This window comes from Pinus tabuliformis, chromosome J, assembly GCF_031772625.1.
Source record: "Pinus tabuliformis cultivar Carrire ecotype Pingquan chromosome J, CPIR1, whole genome shotgun sequence".
Lineage (NCBI taxonomy): Eukaryota > Viridiplantae > Streptophyta > Pinopsida > Pinales > Pinaceae > Pinus > Pinus tabuliformis.
In genome coordinates, this window is record NC_142295.1 from 1,333,439,798 (window position 1) to 1,333,445,403 (window position 5,606).

General features: G+C 40.0%; 1 non-coding gene across 1 annotated transcript; it reads left to right on the forward strand.

Moving 5' to 3' along the window:
• The first annotated feature begins 2,921 nt into the window (after positions 1–2,921).
• LOC149232274 (U4 spliceosomal RNA) lies at positions 2,922–3,064 on the forward strand. Its single transcript, XR_016248550.1, has one exon. It is a non-coding gene; the product is annotated as a U4 spliceosomal RNA (small nuclear RNA).
• The last annotated feature ends 2,542 nt before the right edge of the window (positions 3,065–5,606 follow it).

The window sequence follows — 5,606 nt, forward strand, 5'->3', positions numbered from 1 at the left end:
CTCGGGCCCTAACAATAGTCAATTTCAAAATTGCTGGTTGAAACTTATTTCCAACCCCCTCGTTGGCCTGGGCCACGCCTTGGCCCTCGAGAATTTTTGGAGAGCTTGCCTTTTGGGTCGGGCCCCAACAAATCTGAAATCTAAATTGCAGAATCTTGTTTACCAATGGATCACAGCTAGATTTGAAAGCGACTTTGTTCTGTTTCTGTGCGCGCATGTTAAAGCAAGTTTGGTAGAAGTGAACATTGCCAGCCTTTCACTGTCACTACCCAACCAAAATCGTAATTGAAAAGAAACTTTTAACTTGCAGTAAACTGAGAATAAATTGAGATTCAAGTAATGTACAGAAGGAAGGCAGCAGAATAACAACAAATCCAAGGCATCAGCAGAATAACAACAAATCCAAGGCATCCTTGAGACCATTTTCTGGCATGGATATCGATGTAAGTGTTTTTTTTCAAAAAAATAAAACAACAAACTTTTATTATCAACAAAAGTTGTTACATCTATCTATGATCCTCAGCACCCAATCATAAACCTACAGAGATCTAGCGTGGAAGTCAAACTATCAGGACCAGACAAATGTATAGAAACATACTCCCAACTACCAGGGAGACACAAGAAACTCCCTTGCTCAAGCCAGTCAAACAAAACAGAGTATACAGAGGTCAAGAACTACACCCATCGTCGCCACCCAGAAGACAAAAAAGAAAGCAAAAACGCCCCTGCATAAGGCAGCATGTAAAACAGAGAAGGGATTATAAGCTAAACCTGACTTCTTCTGCCTTGGGCCAAAGAGGAAAGGATATGAGTCAAAAAATTCACCGTCCATTCAAAAGGAAGGAGCCAGAGTCAATGGCAGAGCTCGAAATGAAACTTCGCAATGAAACTTTCCAGACCGTGCCGATGTCCCACGCTTGGAGAGCTGGTCTGCCATTGAGTTCCCAGACTGTGCCGAGGTCCCACGCTTGGAGAGGTGGTCAGCCATTGAGTTCTGCTCACTAAAATGTGACGAAAGGATACAGAGAGGAAGCAAGCTTTCATTGAAATGATTTGCCGCTCCAACCAGTGGCCTAAAGACGGAACATCTAGAAAGCAGGTAGTAGGAATTTAGGAAGGGGTTGTTATCGTTTTAATTCAAATTCCTCAACGACTATCAATATATTAAGTTGTCCACATGCTACTTATCTAAGACTTTGTGAAAATAGATATTAGTAATGTTAAGGCTAACGTATGTTTAAACATTATAGTCTTTGTGCACACTACTCACGTACTCATGGCTTAGTTTGGCTTAACAAACTAAGGGGCTCCATATATATTCAAGTAACTTCACATCCATGAATGCTCCTTTGTAACACTACCTTCATGCTCATTGAAGTTTTGTGAGTTATGGGAGATAATGATGATGTTTTCAAATAAATAGAGATGTCAAGTTATCAAAAACTATAGATTCTAAAATTTTAGGTAGCATGTTATTAATATATTCAGTAATGACGTAATTAATTTCCTGAATAATATATGCTATTGAATTGAAAGAAAAATATTATAATTAAAAATTATCACTCTAACTCATAAATAATATAAAAGTGTTTATATATATATATAAATAAATAAATAACCATACATACAAAATTATTAAAAAATATATTACCATATAAATCTAAATAACTATATATTCAAACACTTTATTATACAAATAATATATAAATAAATAACCAAAAATACAAAATATTAAAAGGTGTTTTATCCTAGAAGTGACCATATATTATACAAATAAGTATTATAAAAATTGTTCAACTTAATTACATAAGTAACTATACTTTTATACATACCACTAACTATGCATGCCCGCAAACCAACGTAACACTTTATTATACTCACATAATATAAAGAGGTGATTCAATGTTTAAATATATAAATAACTAAGACACATATGCCTATATGAATTAAACGCCATCGACGTTAAGGAAGTAATTCACAATTATACTCTATATTATAAGTGATTTACTATTAATAAATTAGTACAATTATATTAATAAGTCTGGTTGATATAAATTGTAGGTAATTTTTTATTAATTTATCAATACAATTATATTAATAAGTTTAACTGTTATAAATTGTAAGGTATATAGATAAATTTTTCACTAATACATAAATTCAAATCCTAAAAATATTATGCAATCAAAACTTTACTCTAAGAACTAATAACTAAATCCTAATCTTTCAAAATTTCAATTTTTTTATATAACTTTCAAATTAAACACACATTTATAACTTCTTGTGATCTCTATAAAGTTAAATTGAAAACTGGAACCCCTTACATTTATAACTTCTTGTGATCTCTATAAAGTTAAATTGAAAATTGGAACCCTTTACAAATTCTTAAAAACCTTGTATTATCCCTTAAAAACATTGTATTATGACCTAATGCCTTCATTAAATAAAAAAATTATACTTAAAATATTCACTTATATTTTAAATATGTTAATATATATATATATATATATATATATATATAAACAATATTATTAAAATAATATTGTAATGTAATATTAATATTTATTCAAATTAAAATAATAATATAAACCGGGCAAAATATCTAAATAAGCTTGAACTAAATTATTTTCGATTGTTCTTTTTAACGCCTAAGAGCCCCATAATGCTCCTAAATTGGCATTACTTGGAGCATGAGCTCGTTTGAATGGTGGGCAAAAACATATTGCATCCATAGTTGATACAACCCACCATCGGAGACGAAGCTTTTTCCATCGGTTGTTCAATTTATAGCTATTAGCAATTAGATCAAGAGATTGTTTGTGAGTTAAAGATGTTTACCCTGCATTATCTTGTCCCACATGTAAAAGGGGAACAGAAAAAATCATGAGGGTGGGTATTTGTTTGGGAGGGAACACAGGAGCATTAGCTTTGCACTTGGGGCAATGACAGCTAGTGAGGTAAAACCGAGGCGCGTCAATTGCTGGTTGAAAACTATTTCCAACGCCCCTCGTTGGCCTGGGCTCGCCTTTGGAGCGGGTCCCAACAAATCTAAAATCTAAAATCTAAATTGCAAAATCTTGTTTTGAAATGGAGGATCACAGCTAGATTGGAAAGCAACTTTGGAGGATCACAGCTAGATTGGAAAGCAACTTTGTTCTGTTCTGTCAGCGTGTAAAGCAAGATGGGTGGAATTGCTTGTTGTGCGAAGATTACAGCAATATGATCACGTATGATGGGTGCATTGGAAAGCAACTTTGGAGGATCACAGCTAGATTGGAAAGCAACTTTGTTCTGTTCTGTCAGCGTGTAAAGCAAGATGGGTGGAATTGCTTGTTGTGCGAAGATTACAGCAATATGATCACGTATGATGGGTGCAATTGTTTGAGTGATGTGTATATGTGTGAAGATCTTTATGAAATATTTTTCTCTTTGGATTTCAATTGATGTTATTGTGACACATCAGAACACATTACACCACAAGAATGCGACCAAAGTGAAGTGGACACGCTCTTTGGAGATCTGTAAATTAATGAAGGCCACTCACAATTAGCCACATGTGTTTTAAACTGGCCAACCTTTGACTGTCACCGCCGGCTGCAATGCCCAATGTGACAGGCCGTCGTCATTTCCGAGGGCATGGCATGGCTGGAGCTCGAGTTGACATTAGATGCAGAGTATACCAATGCCGACTCTATGCGAGTTGGGTAAGCTATACTGAGTTGGATCTAGTCGCAGAGTATCCCAATGCCGAGTCTATGCGCCGTTGTATATGCGAGTTGGGTAAGCTACAACTGCCCACGAGTCATTGGCACGGTCGGGCGAAACGGGCGCGCTTTCCGGGCACGTTTAACCGAACTTTGGGTGAGAGTTGGCGACGGGCGCACAATGGGCGGATGATGAGCCGGGTGGTCGGAACGGAGAGTCGGGCGCGTGGCCGAACGAGGCGATGCGCTCGAGTTGACATGTGACAGGTCGTTGGAAAAATGACAGTGTCATGAGCTTGCAAACTTATATGGGCGGTCCCACGGGTGGGCGCCCCACATCAAAGCCAACAAGCTAAACATAGTGAAAAGCCAAAAGTCAGGTCGGCTTGACCATCGGCCGAAGCCACCACTGGGACGAGCCATCATATAAATTGTCACACCCCTATATCTACGGTAGTTTTTTAACTCCTTATAAATTGTCACACCCCTATATCTACGGTAGTTTTTTAACTCCTTATAGTGAGGTGTGGCACCACCGCACATTTTCTTTTCACCAATACTTATTTTCATGGACTATGTTTTAACATTCGATACTTAGTTTAGTTTTCTTCACCAAGTATCATTATTAGCCTTTATACAAATGAACACCCATACACATTCATTATCCACAGCGATTATACATATATAACACAATTGCAACATTATAAAGGTAGGGGCAACTCCCTGGAATGAGTCTCCCCGATTTCAATATATTTTCCAATTTATAAAAATACAAGTAATACTTTGGAAACACCAAGTTTCATACTTAAACAAATTTCAGACTTCGTGTCTTGCCCATAAGTTGTCCACCTCGTGCACACCTTGCATGGTGGTCACCTCCACAATCCACACTTAGCCAATTTCCAACTCGTCCAGCCGTTGGGCAACACCTCCGTGCAGCCTCACCCGAACTCATTCACCGTGGGTAGGCGCCTTTGTGCAGCCTCGCCCGAATTCGTTCAATCGCGGGCGGGCGCCTTCGCTTCAACATCCACCCGTGTTTGTTTCACCATCGGGCGGGCGCCTTCGAGCACCCTCCACCCAAGTCCGTTCAACCGACGGGCGGGCGTGCCTTCGTGCGGCCCTCCACCCATGTTCGTTCAATCGCCGACGAGCGCGCCTTCGTGCGGCCCTCCACCCTTGTTACCAACCCGGGGCGCCTTCATGCGACCCACTACCGACTCGTTCACCCGGCGGGCGTGCCTTCGTGCGCCCTGCCTACCAAACTCATTCGACCGTCGGGCAGGCGCCTTCATGCGACCCACCACCCGACTCACCCGTTACACCAACTCGTCCAACCTGCATGCAAACCTGCCCGACGGGCGGGCGCATGAACCCATGCGGTTCTGCACCTCTACGCCTGCTCCTTCGCACTCGTCCTGCACCCAAACTCCTTCGCACCTTTCCTTGGATGCTCGAGCTCATATGATGATCCACTGGTTCGTTGATGCCTGTTAGCGCTCAAATCTGCCTCAGGCTGAGGAAGGCAAAACTCGAGGCCACATCAAACCACGCTCAGCCTCGTAGCTAGCCCTACGAGGACAGGAGAGGGCTCTCTTCGAGTCTATCTCGGCAAAAGGTCTTCAAAAGAGCTGAGATGACTCAAAATTAATACGGATTTTAGGCTAGTAAAGAGATAGGAAAGTTTGATTTAGATTTTTTGGGTTTTTTGTTGGAGAAACGAGAAAAACAATTTTGGGTCCGAGGATAAGGCCAGATCTTTGCAGAATTCGAGTTGGGGCGAGGTAGGCAGTAGTTTTGATGCCTTTGATCAGGTGTATGGATGGATCAGAATGACAAGGAGCTGAAGAGGGCAAGGGAGAACATGGATCCTCTCCAAACTGACGAAAACATGTAAAAACTAAA